This window comes from Petromyzon marinus, chromosome 84 (assembly GCF_048934315.1).
Source record: "Petromyzon marinus isolate PM22_M1 ecotype Great Lakes invasive population chromosome 84, UKy_Petmar_22M1.pri1.0, whole genome shotgun sequence".
NCBI classification, from domain to species: domain Eukaryota; kingdom Metazoa; phylum Chordata; class Hyperoartia; order Petromyzontiformes; family Petromyzontidae; genus Petromyzon; species Petromyzon marinus.
In genome coordinates, this window is record NC_133749.1 from 4,807,053 (window position 1) to 4,830,814 (window position 23,762).

Here is a 23,762-nt window from a genome sequence, read left to right on the forward strand (position 1 = left end):
CTGTAACAGACTATAGGGGCAAGTGCTGTTAGCGAGCACCTATGAAGGCCGGAACGGTACACGAGGCGGTGGGTGGCCAGCACCACGCCCGACCGCCTTTGTCTCCCTAGTGGCGATGTTTACACACCGCACCAGGTACTCATTTGTGGCTGAGTCGACCTAGGGGAGGCCCGGGACCGGTTCAGATAATCGTCACTGGTGTTGGCCGTGAGCGGGAATCGAACCCGGGTCGCCAGGTTCATAGCGCAGCGTAGCGCTAACCGCTACACTATCGCTCCCCACAACACACACACATACACACACAGACGCATACACAAACACATGTACACACAAGCATACACACACCAATACCCACACACACATACATAAATACATACATACACACGCCTACACACACGGATACACACACATACACACACACATACACACACGCATACACACACACGCACACAAACATATACACAGACACACACGTACATACAACTACACAAACGCATACACACACACGTAAACACAACTACACACACACGTGTACACACACACACGTGTACACACACACACGTGTACACACACACACGAACTGCAAATATACAACGCAGACACAATATTATTCATGCCATGAATGTGTGACATTGTGTATGGGAACACACACACATATATGTAGACTTACAATATATACACAATGTTAATTAAATATTGTGTATACATATCTTATATATACTCATGACATGCTAGGTATTTACACGCATATATATAATCGTACACATAAAGATATACGCACACATACACAGAATATTATTATATTACACTAATATAGTACATTATTTACACGCGAAGATACACACACACAATATTATATTACACTAACACTCCACATTGTATACACACACACAGATACACACACAGATACACACACAATATTATACTACACTAACACACTAAATTGTATATACACACACACAGATACACACACAATATTATACTAAACTAACACTACATTGTATATACACATACAGATATACACAATATTATATTAAACTAACACACCACATTGTATACACACACAGATACACACACACACACAGACACCCACACAGATACACACACACACAGATACACACACACACACACAGATACACATACACACAATATTATATTATACTAACACAACACATTGTAACCAGACACAGATACACACATACACATATACACACGCATACGTAAACATACACACACATATACACACATACACACGTACACACACACACGTACACACACACACCAAAACGCACATATGCATACATACACACATACAAACACACGGATACACACACACACATACACAACACATATACACACACGCATACACAAACACATATACACACATACATACACATATACACATACACACACATATATACACATATACACACATACACAAACACATGTACACACACATATATACACACATATACACAATATATACACACACACATACTCAAACACATATACACATATACACACATACACACAAGCATACGCATACACACACACATATAAAGACTTACGATATATACAAACAATGTTAATTAAATATAATATTGTGTATACATATCTTAAATATACACGTGACATGCTATGTATTTACACACATATATATAATTGTACACTTACTGATATATGCAGAAATACACACAATACTATTATATTACACTAATATACTACGTTATTTACAAACACACAAACATATATACACACAATATTTAATTACACTAACACAGTACATTATATACACAAATACACACAGATAAACACATACGCACAGATACACACACAATATTATATTACACTAATACACCACATTGTATACACACACACAGATACCCACACACACACAGATACCACACACACACATATATACACACACACAGATACACACACACATAGACACACACACAGACACACACACACAAAGATACACACGCAATATTATATTACACTAAAACACTACATTGTATATATACACACACACAGATGCACACACACAATATCATACTACACTAACACTCCACATTGTATACAGACACACAGATACACACACACAGATACACACACACACAGATACACGCACACACACACAGATACACACACAAAATTATACTACACTAACACACCGCATTGTATGCACACACACAGATACACACACACAATATACTATTACACTAACACACACAGGTACACACAAAGATAAAGATCCCCCATATAGCCTTAACAGACTGTAGGGGCAAGTGCTGTTAGCGAGCACCTATGAAGGCCGGAACGGTACACGAGGGGGTGGGTGGCCAGCACCACGCCCGACCGCCTTTGTCTCCCTAGTGGCAATGTTTACACACCGCACCAGGTGCTAATTTGAGGCTGAGTCGACCTAGGGGAGGCCCGGGACCGGTTCAGATAATCGTTCCTGGTGTTGGCCGTGAGCGGGAATCGAACCTGGGTGGCCAGGTTCATAGCGCAGTGTAGCGCTAACCGCTACACTACCGCTCCCCACAACACACACAGACACACACACACAATATTATACTACACTAACACACCACATTGTATACACACACACAAACACACACATACACAATATTGTATTACACTAACACACTACATTGTATATACACACACACACACAGATACACGCACAACAACAACAACAACCGCCATTCGCCACTAAGTGGCGGTGACATCACCACGACGCTTGTGCCAGGCCATGTGCACCTTGAGGCCACGTGAAGTGTCGAACGCCCGCGGGCAGGAGGTCACGGGGCAGACCCAAGTGCTACGAGTCGACTGACTGAGATGACTGGCTGATGCACCACCTGCACCCCCTACTGTGCCAACCTGCTGTGCTTTAGCCACCCGGCGCTCCGCTCGTTGTTCTGAGCGTCGCTCCTCCGCCCTCCGTTGTTGTTGGAGGGCGACTACCTCCAACTGCCCAGTAGCGTCCTTCACGAGCCTCCTCCACGGAGGTTGATCTTGACACCGCTGGTACCGTTCATCGGCAAGTCCACTCAGCTCCACGTCCTCCTGTACCATGTCACTCCATCTCTTCTCTAGCCCGTGCCGTGCCCGTTTAGCCCCCTCGATCCGGCCGAACAAAAGCTGTTTCGGCATGCGGTGGCTGGGCATGCGGGCTACATGACCCAGCCATCGCAGCCTTGCCTGCCGGAGGAGCTCACCGATGGGACCTTGCCCAGATCTTTCAAAGATTTGTGAGCTGCTCACACAATCCAGCCTGGTTAAACCCAGGATGGATCGTAGGCAGGCCAGCCTAAATGTTTCTAACAGGCGAAGATGTTCTATTAGGGGGGTCCACGTTTCGCAAGCGTAGAGAAGGGAGGGAATGACCGTGGCCGAGAAGACCTGAAGCTTAGTGCGGAGCGACAGACCAGGTAGCTTCCACACAGCGTTATGCAACCGATGAAAAGATATTGCCACTAAACCACGACAGATACACACACACACACAGATACACATACACACACATACACACAAAGATAAAGATCCCCCATATAGCCTTAACAGACTGTAGGGGCAAGTGCTGTTAGCGAGCACCATGCACATACACATACACACACATACACATATACACACACATACATACACGCACACATACACACACACATACACATATACACACACACACATACACACACAAATACGTGCACACGATAATATATTAGACTAAAATACCACACCAATGTAACAACATCACCATAGCCTATCCACTGCTGGATGGAAATCAACGATGATAGAACAATGGACACGATGATAGAACAATGGACACCATGAGAGAACAATGGACACGATGATAGAACAATGGACACGATGAGAGAGAACAATGGACACGATGAGAGAACAATGGACACGATGAGAGAACAATGGACACGATGATAGAACAATGGACACGATGATAGAACATTGAACACGATGTGAGAACAATGAACACGATGAGAGAACAATGGAGATGATGATAGAACAATGGACACGATGAGAGAGAACAATGGACATGATGATAGAACAATGGACACGATGAGAGAACAATGGACACGATGAGCGAACAATGCACACGATGAAAGAACAATGGACACGATGAGAGAACAATGGACACGATGATAGAACAATGGACACGATGATAGAGAACAATGGACACGATGATAGAACAATGGACACGATGAGAGAACAATGGACACGATGAGAGAACAATGGGCACGATGATAGAACAATGGACACGATGATAGAACAATGCACACGATGATAGAACAATGGACACGATGATAGAACAATGGACACGATGAGAGAACAATGCACACCATGTGAGAACAATGCACACGATGATAGAACAATGGACACGATGAGAGAACAATGAACATGATGAGAGAACAATGGACATGATGATAGAACAATGAACACGATGAGAGAACAATGGACACGATGATAGAACAATGGACACGATGAGAGAACAATGGACACGATGAGAGAGAACAATGGACACGATGAGAGAGAACAATGGACACGATGATAGAACAATGGACACGATGAGAGAGAACAATGGACACGATGATAGAACAATAGACACGATGAGAGAACAATGGACACGATAATAGAACAATGGACACGATGAGAGAGAACAATGGACACGATGAGAGAACAATGGACACGATGAGAGAACAATAAACACGATAGCACAATGGACACGATGATAGAACAATGGACACAATGAGAGAGAACAATGGGCACGATGAGAGAACAATGGACACGATGAGAGAGAACAATGGACACGATGAGAGAACAATGGACACGATGATAGAACAATGGACACGATGAGAGAACAATGCACACCATGTGAGAACAATGCACACGATGATAGAACAATGGACACGATGAGAGAACAATGAACATGATGAGAGAACAATGGACACGATGATAGAACAATGAACACGATGAGAGAACAATGGACACGATGATAGAACAATGGACACGATGAGAGAGAACAATGGACACGATGAGAGAGAACAATGGACATGATGATAGAACAATGGACACGATGATAGAACAATGAACACGATGAGAGAGAACAATGGACACGATGATAGAACAATGGACACGATGATAGAACAATGGACACGATGAGAGAGAACAATGGACACGATGATAGAACAATGGGCACGATGATAGAACAATGGACACGATGAGAGAACAATGGACACAATGAGAGAGAACAATGGACACGATGAGAGAGAACAATGGACACGATGAGAGAGAACAATGGACACGATGAGAGAGAACAATGGACACCATGAGAGAGAACAATGGACACGATGAGAGAACAATGGACACGATGAGAGAGAACAATGGACATGATGAGAGAACAATGCAACAGGACACAAATGCCGAGGCCTACTCAGCGCCACCCAGCCTCCCTCCTCGCCTGAGCCCACCCCTACCGTCGACGGAGCGAGTCTCCGGGCAGGGAAGCGTCGCGTGAGGCTCGTTGTGATGGTGGCGCTGGTGCTGCTGGTGGTGCTGCTGCTGCTGGTGGTGGTGGTGGTCGTCGTCGTTGTTGTTGTGGTGGTGGTGGTGGTGCTGTCCGCCACGGGCGTCCATGGCCGAGATGAGGGAGGTGATCCGGAAGGCGTGAGCTCGCGGAGACAGTGGGACGCCTCCGTCTCCCATTTACCCAAAGAGCCCCTGCCACCTCCACCCAGCTCCGCAGGGCTCAACGGTGACCCTGGAGAGCGAGAGGGGGGTGGGGGAGGTGGGTAGGTAGGTCAGGTAGGGTCAGGTAGGGTAAGGTAGGGTAGGGGTAGGTAGGGTGGAGGTAAGTAGGGTAGGGGTTGGTAGGGTAGAGTAGAGGTAGGTAGGGTAGGGTAGGTAGGGTAGGGGTAGGTAGGGTAGGTAGGGTAGGTAGGGTGGGGGTAGGTAGGGTAAGGTAGGGGTAGGTAGGGTAGGGTAGGTAGGGTGGGGCTAGGCTAGAGGTAGGTAGGGTAGGGTAGGTAGGGTAGGTAGGGTAGGGGTAGGGGTAGGTAGGGTAGGGGTAGGGTAGGGTAGATAGGGTAGGGGTAGGTAGGGTAGGGGTAAGTAGGGTAGGGTAGGTAGGGTAGGGGTAGGTAGGGTAGAGGTAAGTAGGGTAGGGGTAGGTAGGGTAGGGTAGAAGTAGGTAGGGTAGGTAGGGTAGGAGTAGGTAGGGTAGGGTAGAAGTAGGTAGGGTAGGGGTAGGTAGGGTAGGTAGGGTGGGGGTAGGTAGGGTAGGTAGGGTGGGGGTAGGTAGGGTAGGCTAGGGTAGGGGTAGGTAGGGTAGGGTAGGTAGGGTAGGCTAGGGTAGAGGTAGGTAGGGTAGGGTAGGTAGGGTAGGGTAGGGGTAGGTAGGGTAGGGTAGGGGTAGGCAGGCCAGGGTAGAGGTAGGTAGGGTAGGGTAGGGGTAGGTAGGGTATGTAAGGGTAGGTCAGGTAGGGTGTCTATATGTAAATAAAGCGCTTTATAGATATTCTTAGCTCTTTCGGTAAAGTCACGTTGAAGGGAAACAATAAAATAATAGATCTTCAGATTTCCTGTGGGTGAGATCATGTTTAGATTATTGCTGCTGCTATGAATGTCTAAATGATGATGGTGACGATGGTATAAGTGAACTGTTGTGTCCGGCTATGATTGTGTGAGTGTGATGGCCAGGGTTTGCTTTTGAGTATGAAACACCTCCTGTCACAGGTGCTGGCTAAAGTGGCCCCTCGGGATAGAGACATCTTGTTGGGTGACTTCAATGCCCGAGTTGGTCATGATGCTGGCACCTGGTCTGGAGTGATTGGAGGGCATGGGCCAGATCAGATCAATAACAACGGTAGGAGGCTGCTAGATTTTTGTGCAGCCCATGGGCTTGTAATTACCAACACGCTGTTCCGGCATTGGCGCATCCACACAACATCATGGATGCATGCTGGGTCCAAGCAAGAACATCTGCTGGACTACATAGTGACGGACCAGCGAATGCGAGCCCATGTGCTTGACACCAGGACCTACCGTGGAGCTGATCTGCCCTCTGACCATCGACTTGTCATCCGCAAGATGCGCCTGCCATTCTTCCACTCTGGTGGTGGGTGTACACCCAGGACCACATTCCAATCCATGGTGGCCTGGTCTCAGCTAGCTGATGAAATTTGCAAGCGAGAATTTCATCATCGCTTGCGGCTGGGGTTGGCATCGTCCCCCACTCCTCCTGATGTCGAGGGTAAATAGGCGAGGTTTAGGACTGTGACTCATGCAGCTGCAATGGCTGCTTTGGGTACGCGGTCCAGACCGCCCCCGAGACCCTGGCTGACAGAGGAGGTGTTCAGGCTGGCTGAGAAAAAGCGACAGGCCCACTCTCATCGGCTACAGCATCCCACGTCAGAGAATGAGGAGGTTTAACGCAGCCTTTGCTCGGAGGTTTGGAGAGCCGTGAGGTGCTGCAAGGATGGGTGGTGGTCATGGGTTGCTGAGGAGATGGAGTCTGCCTCAATGGCCCGTGATCACAAATTTTTAACTCCATCAAAAAAAGTAACCTGCAACGCCATACCTCCTCCCATCATTAGGGGAAAAAACGGTGATCCAATCTCCAACCCCCAGGAACAGGTTTGCAGATTTGCTGAGTATTTCTGTGAAGTCCTGAGGGAGGGGATATCTCTCAACATGGAAAACATCGTTGGACGAAGTGGGGATGACCCTGCTGAGGCTGCGGTGCCTCAAATATTTGAAGAAGTCACCCCCTGTGAGTGGCTGGCTGAGGTGCCATCTGTTGAGGAAGTACTAAATGCGATCCAGAGTCTGAGACCAGGAAAGGCACCGGGCAGTGACGATCTCCCAAGCGAAATGTTGAGGGAGGGTGGCGTTTGTGCACAGACTGCCCTACGTGACATCATAACAACAGTCTGGACCAATAGACGGGTTCCGCAGGATTGGAAGGATGCCCTGGTGGTCCCCCTCTTTAAGAAGGGGGACCGCACAGACTGAGGCCGGGAAAGGTCCTGGCAAGGATTATTCAGCATCGCCTTGCCAGACACGCTGAGGAGAGGCTTGCGGAGCCCCAATGTGGTTTCAGGAAAGGGCGGTCCTGCACAGATGCCATATTTTCTGTCTGTCTGCTACAGCAGAAGTGTAGGGAATTCCAACAAAACCTACATCTCTGTTTTATTGACCTGGTCAAGGCCTATGATACCATCAGTAGGCCTCGAATCTGGGTTGTTCTTCATGCTTTCGGAGTCCCTGACCCTCTGCTCACGATAATTAAGGACCTTCATGATGGTGAGCGGGCCCGGGTAAAACTACGTGGCCGGGAGTCGGAGCAATTCCCTGTACACCTTGGGGTGCGACAGGGATGTCCTCTGGCTCCCACATTATTTAACATATTTTTCGACCACGTAGTTTGTGAAGCCTTCAATAGCTGTACCACAGGAATTTACATCTGGTCCAGATACTGATCGATGCCCGGGTGCAGTTAAGGGATGGCTCCCTATTGCTCAACCACGTTATGTATGCTGATGATAAGGTAATTGCCCCTCACTCAGAGGAGGAGTTGGAGGCGCTGCTGCTGAAACTGGAGTGTGCCACTAAGAGGTGGGGCCTTACCATCAGCCCCACCAAAACGAAGCACCTGCCTGGGTATTTTGTACCATCGGACACTCCACCCCCACAATTCCCAATCGGTGATGGGGCAGTTGTGGAGAGAGTGGAGAGTTTCCCATACCTGGGCAGTGTGCTCATGACCGGCTCCGGTTTAACAGCAGAGGTCTCACTCCGAATAAGTCGAGTGGCAATATCTTTTTATTGGTTCTGTAACGCTGTGTAGAAGCTACCTGGCCTGTCGCTCCGCACGAAGCTTCAAGTCTTCTCGGCCATGGTCATTCCATCCCTTCTCTACGCTTGCGATACGTGGACCCCCCTAATGGAATATCTTCACAGATTGGAAATATTTAGGCTGGCCTGCCTACGATCCATCCTGTGTTTAACCAGGCTGGATTGTGTGAGGAGCTCACAAATCCTTGAAAGATCTGGGCACGGTCCCATAGGTGAGCTCCTCCGGCAGGCAAGGCTGCGTTGGCTGGGTCATGTAGCCCGCATGCCAAGCCACCGCATGCCGAAACAGCTTTTGTTCGTCCGGATCGAGGGGGCTAAACGGGCGCGGCACGGGCTAGAGAAGAGATGGAGTGATGTGGTACAGGAGGACGTGGAGCTGAGTGGACTTGCCGATGACCGGTACCAGCAGTGTCAAGATCGGCCTCTGTGGAGGAGGCTCGTGAAGGATGCTGCTGGGCAGTTGGAGGCAGTCGCCCTCCAACAACAACGGAGGGCGGAGGAGCGACGCTCACAACAACGAGCGGAGCGCCGGGTGGCTAAAGCACAGCAGGTTGGCACAGTAGGGGGCACAGGTGGTGCATCAGCCAGTCATCTCACTCAGTCGACCCATGGCACCTGCTGGGTCTGCCCCGTGACCTCATGCCAGCGGGCGTTCGACACTCCACGTGGCCTCAACGTGCACATAGCCTGGCACAAGCGTTGTGGTGACGTCACCGCCACTTAGTGGCGAATGGCGGTTGTTGTTGTGTGTGAGTTTGTGTGTCTGTGTGTGTGAGTGTCTGTGTGTGCTTTATGGGTCTTCGGATTATGGGTCTTCGGATTAGCTCCATAGAATCATGATCGAGCATCATGATTCTATGTCACACGCGGGTGGGCATGGTGGCTCAGGAGATGTTGACTTGCTCGCCTGGTCTACATGAGGTCGTGGGTTCTACTTCCGAAATACTCTGAACACCACGGTGGGCTAAGGAGATGTGTGACCGCATGCAACTGTTACATTGAAATTGTTTCACAGGTAAGGGTCCCATCACTGAGATGCTGCTGCTGCTATGTAGTGACTCTTTTACTGCTAGTAGGACACGTAGTGGACTGCAAGCCCAACCGGGATTCATTCTCACAGGAGGCAGGGGGGGATGAATTGTTGTTGTGTATGTCTGTGGATGTCTTGTCCACGTGGGAGGGGTGGGGCTGGGTGGGGAGGGGCTGAGTGGGGGGAGGGGCTGGGTGGGGGGAGGGGCTGGGTGTGGGGGAGGGGCTGGGTGTGGGGGAGGGGCTGGGTGTGGGGGAGGGGCTGGTCACCCCGTGGTGCCCTTATAAAACTCAACGTTTCACCAACTCACGCCAGCCTTGGCACATTGTGTGGAACACACCACGTGGTGTGTAGAACACACCACGTGGTGTGGAACGCACCACGTGGTGTGTAGAACGCACCACGTGGTGTGTAGAACGCACCACGTGGTGTGTAGAACGCACCACGTGGTGTGTAGAACGCACCACGTGGTGTGTAGAACGCACCACGTGGTGTGTAGAACGCACCACGTGGTGTTGTTGTTGACCCTGGCCATTGACCGAGCCACCCAACAACGTTCCTACCAGCAGCTCCCTCCCTTCCGCAGGAGAATGTGTTAAGTCAGACAAGCGACACGTGACCATCGCGACAATGATATCAGCTGAGCCAATTGGCTGATGTCACCATCAACATCACCATCATCATCAACATCACCATCATCACCATCATCATCACCATCATCACCACCACGTGGGAATTGATAGCAAACACTCATAGACACAACGCACGTGTACACACACACACTCGTGTACACACACACACGTGTACACACTCAGCCACTCACACACACACACGTGTAAACACACACACGTGTACACACACACACGTGTACACACACACGTGTACACACACACTCGTGTACACAGACACACTACACGTGTACACAGACACACTACACGTGTACACAGACACAGACACGTGTACACACTCAGCCACTCACACACACACACACACGTGTACATACACACACACGTGTACACACACACTCACGTGTACATACACACACACGTGTACATACACACACGCGTACACACACACGTGTACACACAGGCACACTGCACGTGTACACACAGACACACACTACACGTGTACACACAGATACAACACCGCAAGTGTACACACACACACTGCACGTGTACACACAGACACAATACACGTGTACACACAGACACAATACACGTGTACACACACACACACTGCACGTGTACACACAGAAACACACTACACGTGTACACACACTACACGTGTACACACACACACTGCACGTGTACACACAGACACACACTACACGTGTGCACACACTACACGTGTACACACACACACACTGCACGTGTACATACAGGCACACTACACGTGTACACAGACACACTACACGTGTACACACACCGCACGTGTACACACCGCACGTGTACACACAGACACACTACACGTGTACACACAGACACACTACACGTGTACACACAGACACACTGCACGTATACACACATCCACTGCACGTATACACACATACACACTACACGTATACACACAAACCGCACGTGTACACACACACTACACGTGCACACACACTACACGTGTACACACACACTACACGTGTACACACTACACGTGTACACATTACACGTGTACGCACACATACTACACGTGTACACACTACACGTGTACACACAGTACACGTGTACACACACACATACACACCACACGTGTACACACTACACGTGTAGTGTGTGTACACGTGTACACACACCACACGTGTGCACACACCGCACGTGTGTACACTACACGTGTACACACACACATTACACGTGTACACACTACACGTGTACACACACCGCACGTGTACAAACACCGAACGTGTACACACACTACACACACTACACGTGTACACACACCGCACGTGTACACACACACTACACGTGTACATACACACATACACGTGTACACACCACACGTACACGTGTACACACCACACGTGTACACACTACACGTGTACACACTACACGTGTACACACATACACACTACACGTGTAGTGTGTACACACTACACGTGTACACACACTACACGTGTACACACATACACACTACACGTGTACACACATACACACTACACGTGTACACACACTACACGTGTACACACACTACACGTGTACACACATACACACTACACGTGTACACACATACACACTACACGTGTACACACACTACACGTGCACACACACACTACACGTGTAGTGTGTGTGTACACACACTACACGTGTACACACACTACACGTGTACACACACTACACTACACGTGTAGTGTGTGTACACACACACTACACGTGTACACACACTACACGTGTACACACACTACACGTGTACACACACTACACGTGTAGTGTGTACACACACTACACGTGTACACACACTACACGTGTACACACACACTACACGTGTAGTGTGTGTGTACACACACTACACGTGTACACACACTACACGTGTACACACACTACACGTGTACACACACTACACGTGTAGTGTGTGTACACACACTACACGTGTACACACACTACACGTGTACACACACACTACACGTGTAGTGTGTGTGTACACACACTACACGTGTACACACACTACACGTGTACACACACTACACGTGTACACACACACTACACGTGTACACACACTACACGTGTACACACACTACACGTGTACACAGGAATGCGGCTACGCTGGTGTCACCGCTCACGAATTCGCGGGGCGATTCAGATGTAGGGGCCCTTCCTGACCTGCTCCATTCCACGTGGGTGAGTTGGTGGGTGGGTGAGTTGGTGGGTGAGTGGGTGGGTGAGTGGGTGAGTTGGTGGGTGAGTGGGTGAGTTGGTGGGTGAGTTGGTGGGTGAGTGGGTGGGTGAGTTGGTGGGTGGGTGAGTTGGTGGGTGAGTGGGTGGGTGAGTTGGTGGGTGGGTGGGTGGGTGAGTTGGTGGGTGAGTGGGTGGGTGAGTTGGTGGGTGAGTGGGTGGGTGAGTTGGTGGGTGGGTGAGTTGGTGGGTGAGTAGGTGGGTGAGTGAGCGGGTGAGTGAGTCGGTGGGTGAGTGGATGAATTGGTGGGTGGGTGAGTTGGTGGGTGGGTGAGTTGGTGGGTGGGTGAGTTGGTGGGTGGGTGAGTTGGTGGGTGAGTGGGTGGGTGAGTGGGTGAGTTGGTGGGTGAGTGGGTGAGTTGGTGGGTGAGTTGGTGGGTGAATGGGTGGGTGAGTTGGTGGGTGGGTGAGTTGGTGGGTGAGTGGGTGGGTGAGTTGGTGGATGAGTTGGTGGGTGAGTGGGTGAGTTGGTGGGTGAGTTGGTGGGTGAGTGGGTGGGTGGGTGAGTTGGTGGGTGGGTGAGTTGGTGGGTGAGTGGGTGGATGAGTTGGTGGGTGAGTTGGTGGGTGAGTGGGTGAGTTGGTGGGTGAGTTGGTGGGTGAGTGGGTGGGTGAGTTGGTGGGTGGGTGAGTTGGTGGGTGAGTGGGTGGGTGGGTGAGTTGGTGGGTGAGTAGGTGGGTGAGTGAGCGGGTGGGTGAGTTGATGGGTGGGTGAGTGAGCGGGTGGGTGAGTCGGTGGGTGAGTGGATGAGTTGGTGGGTGGGTGAGTTGGTGGGTGGGTGAGTTGGTGGGTGAGTGGGTGGGTGAGTTGATGGGTGGGTGAGTGGGTGGGTGAGTTGATGGGTGGGTGAGTGGGTGGGTGAGTGGGGTGGTGAGTGGGTGGGCGAGTGAGTGAGTGGGTGAGTGAGTGGGTGGGCGAGTGAGTGAGTGGGTGAGTGAGTGAGTGGGTGAGTGAGTGGGTGAGTGGGTGAGTGGGTGGGCGAGTGAGTGGGTGGGTGGGTGAGTGAGCCGGTGGGTGAGTGGGTGAGTGAGTGGGTGGGCGAGTGAGTGAGTGAGCCGGTGGGTGAGTGGGTGGGTGAGTGGGTGAGTGAGTGGGTGGGTGATATGGCGAGTGGATGAGTGGGTGAGTGGGTGGGTGAGTGGGTGAGTGAGTGGGTGGGTGATATGGTGAGTGGATGAGTGGGTGAGTGGGTGGGGGAGCGGTTGAGTGAGTTGGTGAATAGCACTTGCCCCTACAGCCTGTTAGAAGCTACCTGGGGTATCTTTGCCTTTGTGTTCAACCGGTACCCTGAGTCCAACTCTCCCCTACGAGAGCGGTAGTGTAGCAGGTAGCGCTACGCTGCGCTATGAACCCGGCGACCTGAGTTCGATTCCCGCTCACGGCCAACACCGCCAGTGACGATTCTCTGAACCGGTACCCGGGCCTCCCCTAGGTCGACTCAGCCTCAAATGAGTGCCTGGTGTAGCTGTGTAGTAAACATCGCCACTGGGGGAGACAAAGGCGGTCGGGCGTGGTGCTGGCCACCCACCCCCTCGTGCTCGCTAACGGCACTTGCCCCTACAGTCTATTAAGGCTGCACGGGGGATCTTTGTCTTTGTGTGTGTGTAGGTCTGTGTGTGTGTGTCGATGTGTGTGTGTAGGTGTGTGTATGTGTAGGTCTGTGTGTGTGTAGGTCTGTGTGTGTGTAGGTCTGTGTGTGTGTAGGTGTGTGTGTATGTGTGTGTATGTGTGTGTATGTGTGTAGGTGTGTAGGTGTGTGTGTATGTGTGTGTATGTGTGTAGGTGTGTGTGTGTAGGTGTGTATGTGTGTGTGTAGGTCTGTGTGTGTAGGTGTATGTGTGCGTAGGTGTGTGTAGGTGTGTATGTGTAGGTGTGTGTGTGTAGGTGTGTGTGTGTGTGTAGATGCGTGTGTATGTGCGTGTGTATGTGTGTGTGTATAGGTGTGTATGTGTGTGTATGTGTGTGTGTAGGTGTGTATGTGTAGGTCTGTGTGTGTATGTGGGTGTGTATAGGTGTGTGAAGGTGTGTGTGTGTAGGTGTATGTGTGTGTGTAGGTATGTGCATGTGTGTGTGTAGGTGTATGTGTGTGTGTAGGTGTGTATGTGTAGGTGTGTGTGTGTGTAGGTGTGTGTGTGTGTGTGTGGGGAGCTGTGGTGCAGCGGTTAGCGTACTGTGCTGCTTCGAACCGGTTCAAATAATCGCTATCACTGACATACGGACACACACACAGACACACACACACACGGACACACATACATACACACACACACAGACACACACACAGACACACACACACGGACACACACACAGACACACAGACACACACACAGACACACACACAGAGACACACACACAGACACACACACACAGACACACACACATACACAGACACACACACTCACACGGCACTGTACACATGCACTGTACAAAATGTTCAAATGCCTCACTGTCACGAGCGGAACTCTGAGACCCTCAGACAGACACAGGTAGAGCGGTCCCAGCTAGCCCACGAGGCTCGCAGGGGCAAGAGCGAGTTGGCATACACACATACATACACACAGACATACATACAGACACACTACACACAGACACATACACACACTACATACAGACACACACAGACTACACACAGACACACACACAGACATACACACACACTACATACACACAGACATACATACAGACATACACACACACTACACACAGACACATACACACACTACACACAGACACACACACAGACATACACACACACTACATACACACAGACATACATACAGACATACACACACACACACTACACACAGACACATACACACACACTACATACAGACACACTACATACAGACATACACACACACACTACACACGGACATACACACAGACATACATACAGACACACTACATACAGACACACACACACTACATACACACACACTACACACACACTACACACAGACACACACACACTACACACAGACACACTACACACAGACACAGGTAGAGCGGTCCCAGTTAGCCCACGAGGCTCGCTGGGGCAAGGGCGAGTTGGCATACACACAGACATACACACAGACACACACACTACATACAGACACACACTCACTACATACACACACACTACATACAGACATACACACACACTACACACAGACACACTACATACATACACACTACATACACACAGACACACTACATACAGACATACACACAGACACACTACATACAGACACACACACACTACATACACACAGACACGCTACATACACACAGACACACTACATACAGACATACACACAGACATACATACAGACACACTACACACAGACACATACACACACACTACACACAGATACACTACATACAGACACACACTCACTACATACACACACACTCACTACATACACACACACTCACTACATACACACACACACACTACACACAGACATACACACAGACACACACACACTACACACAGATACACTACATACAGACACTTTACATACAGACACACACACACTACATACAGACACCCACTACCTACATACACACGCAGATATATATACACACAAACATGCACTACGTACAGACACGCACACAGACATATATACACATAGACACACACACACTACATACACACACACAGACACACATACACGACACTCACACAGACATATATAACAACAACAACCGACATTCGCCACTAAGTGGTGGTGACGTCACCACGACGCTTGTGCCAGGCCATGTGCACCTTGAGGCCACGTGAAGTGGGGCAGACCCAGCAGGTGCCACGGGTCGACTGACTGAGATGACTGAGATGACTGGCTGATGCACCACCTGTGCCCCCTACTGTGCCAACCTGCTGTGCTTTAGCCACCCGGCGCTCCGCTCGTTGTTGTGAGCGTCGCTCCTCCGCCCTCCGTTGTTGTTGGAGGGCGACTGCCTCCAACTGCCCAGTAGCGTCCTTCACGAGCCTCCTCCACAGAGGCCGATCTTGACACCGCTGGTACCAGTCATCGGCAAGTCCACTCAGCTCCACGTCCTCCTGTACCACGTCACTCCATCTCTTCTCTAGCCCGTGCCGCGCCCGTTTAGCCCCCTCGATCTGGCCGAACAAAAGCTGTTTCGGCATGCGGTGGCTGGGCATGCGGGCTACATGACCCAGCCAAAGCAGCCTTGCCTGCCGGAGGAGCTCACCGATGGGACCCTGCCCAGATCTTTTAAGGATCCGTGAGCTCCTCACACAATCCAGCCTGGTTAAACCCAGGATGGATCGTAGGCAGGGCCAGCCTGAATGTTTCTAACTGGCGAAGATGTTCCATTAGGGGGGTCCACGTTTCGCAAGCGTAGAGAATGGAGGGAATGACCGTGGCCGAGAAGACCTGAAGCTTAGTGCGGAGCGACAGACCAGGTAGCTTCCACACAGTGTTACGCAACCGATGAAAAGATATTGCCGCTCGGCTGATTCGGAGTGAGACCTCTGCTGTTAAACCGAAGCCGGTCATGAGCACACTGCCTAGGTATGGGAAACTCTCCACTCTCTCCACAACTGCCCCATCACCAATTCGGAGTTGTGGGGGTGGAGTGTCCGATGGTACAAAATACCCAGGCAGGTGCTTAGTTTTGGTGGGGCTGATGGTAAGGCCCCACCTCTTACTGGCACGCTCCAGTTTCAGCAGCAGCGTCTCCAACTCCTCCTCTGACTGAGCAGCTATTACCAAATCATCGGCATACATAACGTGGTTGACCAAAGGTGAGCCGTCCCTTGACCGCACCCGGGCATCGATCAGCCTCCCATTGTATCCGTACCAGATGGACGTTCCCCCGGTACGGCCACGGAAGGCTTCACGGACCACGCGGTCGAAACGGATGTTAAATAATGTGGGAGCCGGAGGGGCATCCCTGTTAGCGCCCCAAGGCGAGCACGGAAATGTACCCGACTCCCGGCCACGTAGTTTCACCCGGGGCCCGCGCTCGCCATCGTCAAGGTCCCCCAATGATCGTGAGCAGAGGGTCAGCGACTCGGCCGAAGGGACCAAGGAGCTAACGCGGCGAGCTCCCTTGCGACCTCAACGTGGCGCAGCCTTGCGGCCGATTTTTGCCGGCGCCAGAGGCGGCCTTCTGGATGGCCCCGTCTCTGCGGCAGCAGCGGCAGCAGCGAACGTGGTCAACGCGGACGATGGCAGCGGAGGTGTGCATCCACCGCGGTGTGAGGACTCCTCAGCGGCAAGCTCGCGTTTTACTCGCAGAGAGGAGATCCAAGCCCACTGTTGGTTTCGTCGTCGGCAGTCGCCCATCACTACAACTGTAAACCCACCACCACAATTGTAAACCCACCACTTACAATTGTAAACCCACCACTCCAATTGCAAGCCCACCACTTACAATTGTAAACCCATCACTACAACTGTAAGCCCACCACTTACAATTGTAAGCCCACCACTACAATTGTAAGCCCACAACTATAACTGTAAGCCCACCACTACAATTGTAAACCCACTACTACAATTGTAAACCCACCACTACAATTATAAAGCCACCACCACAATTGTAAACCCACCACTACAATTATAAACCCACCACTACAATTGTAAACCCACCGCTACAATTGTAAACCCACCACTACAATTGTAAACCCACCACCACAATTGTAAACCCATCACTACAATTGCAAGCCCACCACTTACAATTGTAAACCCATCACTACAATTGTAAACCCACCACTACAATTGTAAACCCATCACTACAATTGTAAACCCATCACTACAATTGTAAACCCACCACTCCAATTGTAAGCCCACCACTTACAATTGTAAGCCCATCACTACAATTGTAAGCCCACCACTACAATTGTAAACCCATCACTACAGTTGTAAACCCATCACTACAGTTGTAAACCCACCACTACAATTGTAAGCCCACCACTCCAATTATAAACCCACCACCACAATTGTAAACCTACCACTACAATTGGAAACCCACCACTACAATTGTAAACCCATCACTACAATTGTAAACCCACCACCACAACTGTAAACCCACTACTACAATTGTAAACCCACCACCACAATTTGAAACCGACCACTACAATTGTAAACCCACCACTACAATTATAAACCCACCACCACAATTGTAAACCCACCGCTACAATTGTAAACCCACCACTACAATTGCAAACCCACCACTACAATTGCAAACCCACCACTACAATTATAAACCCACGAACACAACTGTAAACCCATCACTACAATTGTAAACCCACCACTACAATTGTAAACCCATCACTACAATTGTAAACCCACCACCACAATTGTAAACCCACCACTCCAATTGCAAGCCCACCACTTACAATTGTAAACCCATCACTACAACTGTAAGCCCACCACTTACAATTGTAAACCCACCACTACAATTATAAACCCACCACTACAATTGTAAACCCACCACTACAATTGTAAACCCACCACTACAATTGTAAACCCATCACTACAATTGTGAACCCACCACTACAATTGTAAACCTATCACTACAATTGTAAACCCATCACTACAATTGTAAACCCACCACTACAACTGTAAACCTATGACTACAATTGTAAGCCCACCACCACAATTGTAAACCCACCACTACAATTATAAACCCATAACTACAATTGTAAACCCACCACTACAATTGTAAACCCACCACTAAAATGGTAAACCCACCACTACAATTGTAAACCCACCACTACAATTGTAAACCCATCACTACAATTGTAAGTCCACCACCACAATTGTAAACCCACCACTACAATTGTAAACCCACCACTAAAATTGTAAACCCACCACTACAATTGTAAACCCATCACTACAATTGTAAGTCCACCACCACAACTGTAAACCCACCACTACAATTGTAAACCCACCACCACAACTGTAAACCTATCACTACAATTGTAAACCCACCATCACAACTGTAAACCCACTACTACAATTGTAAACCCACCACTACAATTGTAAACCCATCACTACAATTGTAAACCCACCACACCAATTGTAAACCCAACACCACAATTGTAAACCCACTACTACAATTATAAACCCACCACAATTGTAAACCCACCACTACAATTGTAAACCCACTACTGCAATTGTAAACCAATCACTACAATTGTAAACCCACTACTACAATTGTAAACCAACCACTACAACTGTAAACCCACCACTACAATTGTAAACCCACCACTACAATTGTAAACCCACCACCTCAACTGTAAACCCACCACAACAATTGTACACCCACCACCACAATTGTACACCCACCACCACAACTCTAAATCCACCACTACAATTGTAAACCCACCACTACAATTGTAAACCCACAATTGTAAACCCACCACTACAATTGTAAACCCATCATTACAATTGTAAACCCACCACTACAATTATAAACCCACCACTACAATTGTAAACCCATCACTACAATTGTAAACCCACCACTACAATTGTAAACCCACCACTACAATTGTAAACCCACCACCACAATTGTAAACCCATCACCACAATTATAAACCCACCACTACAATTGTTAACCCACCACTGCAATTGTAAACCCATCACTACAATTGTAAACCCATCACTACAATTGTAAACCCACCACTACAATTGTAAACCCATCACTACAATTGTAAACCCACCACCACAATTGTTAGCCCACCACTACAATTGTAAGCCCACCACTTACAATTGTAAACCCATCACTACAATTGTAAACCCACGACTACAATTGTAAACCCACCACTACAATTGTAAACCCACCACTACAATTGTAAACCCATCACTACAATTGCAAACCCACCACTACAATTGAAAACCCACCACTACAACTGTAAACCTATCACTACAATTGTAAACCCACCACCACAATTGTAAACCCACCACTACAACTGTAAACCTATCACTACAATTGTAAACCCATCACTACAATTGTAAACCCACCACCACAATTGCAAACCCACCACTACAATTGTAAACCCACCACTACAACTGTAAACCTATCACCACAATTGTAAACCCACCACCACAATTGTAAACCCACCACTACAACTGTAAACCTATCACTACAATTGTAAACCCACCACCACAATTGTAAACCCACGACCACAATTGCAAACCCACTACTACAATTATAAACCCACCACCACAACTGTAAACCCATCACTACAATTGTAAACCCATCACTACAATTGTACACCCACCACTACAATTGTAAACCGACCACTAAAATTGTAAACCCACCACTACAATTGTAAACCCACCACTACAATTGTAAACCCATCACTACAATTGTAAACCCACCACTACAATTGTAAACCCACCACTACAATTTTAAACCCACCACTACAATTATAAACCCACCACTACAATTGTAAACCCACCACCACAACTGTAAACCTATCACTACAATTGTAAACCCACCATCACAACTGTAAACCCACTACTACAATTGTAAACCCACTACCACAATTGTAAACCCATCACTACAACCGTAAACCTATCACTACAATTGTAAGCCCACCACTACAATTGTAAACCCACCACTATAATTGTAAACCCACCACCACAATTGTAAACCCACCACTACAATTGTAAACCCACCACCACAATTGTAAACCCACCACTACAATTGTAAACCCACCACCACAATTGTAAACCCATCACTACAATTGTAAACCCACCACTACAATTGTAAGCCCACCACTACAATTGTAAACCCACCACTACAATTGTAAACCCACCACCACAATTGTAAACCCACCACTACAATTGTAAACCCACCACCACAATTGTAAACCCATCACTACAATTGTAAACCCACCACTACAATTGTAAACCCACCACTACAATTGTAAACCCACCACTACAATTGTAAACCCATCACCAAAATTGTGAACCCACCACTACAATTGTAAACCCACCACTACAATTGTAAACCCATCACCAAAATTGTGAACCCACCACTACAATTGTAAACCCACCACTACAATTGTAATCCCATCACTACAATTGTAAACCCATCACTACAATTGTAAACCCATCACTACAATTGTAAACCCATCACTAAAATTGTAAACCCACCACTAAAATTGTAAACCCACCATTACAATTGTAAACCCACCACTACAATTGTAAACCCATCACCAAAATTGTGAACCCACCACTACAATTGTAAACCCACCACTACAATTGTAATCCCATCACTACAATTGTAAACCCACCACTACAATTGTAAACCCATCACTACAATTGTAAACCCATCACTACAATTGTAAGTCCACCACCACAACTATAAACCCACTACTACAATTGTAAACCCATCAATACAATTGTAAACCCATCACTAAAATTGTAAACCCACCACTACAATTGTAAACCCACCACCACAATTGTAAATTTCCATAAATAAAGGGAGAACTTAGACAGAAGGGAAATACCCTACTGTGTAAAAATGTTTCTGTATTATCACTCTACCATGGGGTGATGTCATACGTAGATCCACATCCAATCAGCATCAATCAAACTCCACCCTGCTAAGTGATGATAGCAGAGTCACAGCCAATCAGCATTAATCAAACTCCACCCAGCTAAGTAGATGACAGCAGAGCCTCAGCCAATCAGCATCAATCAAACTCCACCCCGCTAAGTGATGATAACTGAGTCACAGCCAATCACCGTCAATCAAACTCCGCCCCCCCCGCCCCCCCCTAAGTGCCGACAGCAGAGTCTCAGCCAATCAGCATCAATCAAACTCCGCCCCGCTAAGTGGACGACAGCAGAGTCAACAGCCAATCAGCATCAATCAAACTCCGCCCCCTCGCTAAGTGGACGACAGCCTCAGCCAATCAGCATCAATAAAACTCCGCCCCGCTAAGTGGACGACAGCAGAGCCACAGTCAATCAGCATCAATCAAACTCCACCCCGCTAAGTGGACGACAGCAAAGCCTCAGCCAATCAGCATCAATCAAACTCCGCCCCCGCTAAGTGGACGACAGCAGAGCCTCAGCCAATCAGCATCAATCAAACTCCGCCCCGCTAAGTGACGACAGCAGACTCAACAGCCAATCAGCATCAATCAAACTCCACCCCGCTAAGTGACGACAGCTAAGCCTCAGCCAATCAGCACCAATCAAACTCCGCCCCGCTAAGCAGAGTCAATAGCCAATCAGCATCAATCAAACTCCGCCCCGCTAAGTGAAGACAGCAGAGTCAACAGCCAATCAGCATCAATCAAACTCCACCCCGCTAAGTGACGACAGCTATGCCTCAGCCAGTCAGCATCAGTCAAACTCCGCCCCGCTAAGCAGAGTCAATAGCCAATCAGCATCAATCAAACTCCGCCCCGCTAAGTGACGACAGCAGAGTCAACAGCCAATCAGCATCAATCAAACTCCACCCTGCTAAGTGGACGACAGCAGAGCCTCAGCCAATCAGCATCAATCAAACTCCGCCCCGCTAAGTGACGACAGCAGAGTCAACAGCCAATCAGCATCAATCAAACTCCACCCCGCTAAGTGGACGACAGCAGAGCCTCAGCCAATCAGCATCAATCAAACTCCGCCCCCGCTAAGTGATGACAGCAGAGTCAACAGCCAATCAGCATCAATCAAACTCCACCCCGCTAAGTGACGATGGCAAAGTCAACAGCCAATCAGCATCAATCAAACTCCGCCCCCGCTAAGTGATGACAGCAGAGTCAACAGCCAATCAGCATCAATCAAACTCCACCCCGCTAAGCGGACGACAGCAGAGCCACAGCAAATCAGCATCAATCAAACTCCGTCCCGCTAAGTGGACGACAACAGAGCCTCAGACAATCAGCATCAAGCAAACTCCACCCCGCTAAGTGGACAACAGCAGAGCCTCAGCCAATCAGCATCAATCAAACTCCACCCCGCTAAGTGATGATGGCAGAGCCTCAGCCAATCAGCATCAATCAAACT

At 48.9% G+C, this 23,762-nt stretch overlaps 1 protein-coding gene across 1 annotated transcript in view; it reads right to left on the bottom strand.

The window, feature by feature from the left end:
- Nucleotides 1-23,762, bottom strand: part of LOC142907886 (T-box transcription factor TBX1-like) — a 59,482-nt gene that overhangs the window by 25,405 nt on the left and 10,315 nt on the right. The window contains exon 2 of the mRNA XM_076057788.1: nucleotides 5,496-5,779. The gene's annotated coding sequence lies outside the window, so the exon portion shown is untranslated. The remainder of the gene's footprint in view (nucleotides 1-5,495; nucleotides 5,780-23,762) is intronic.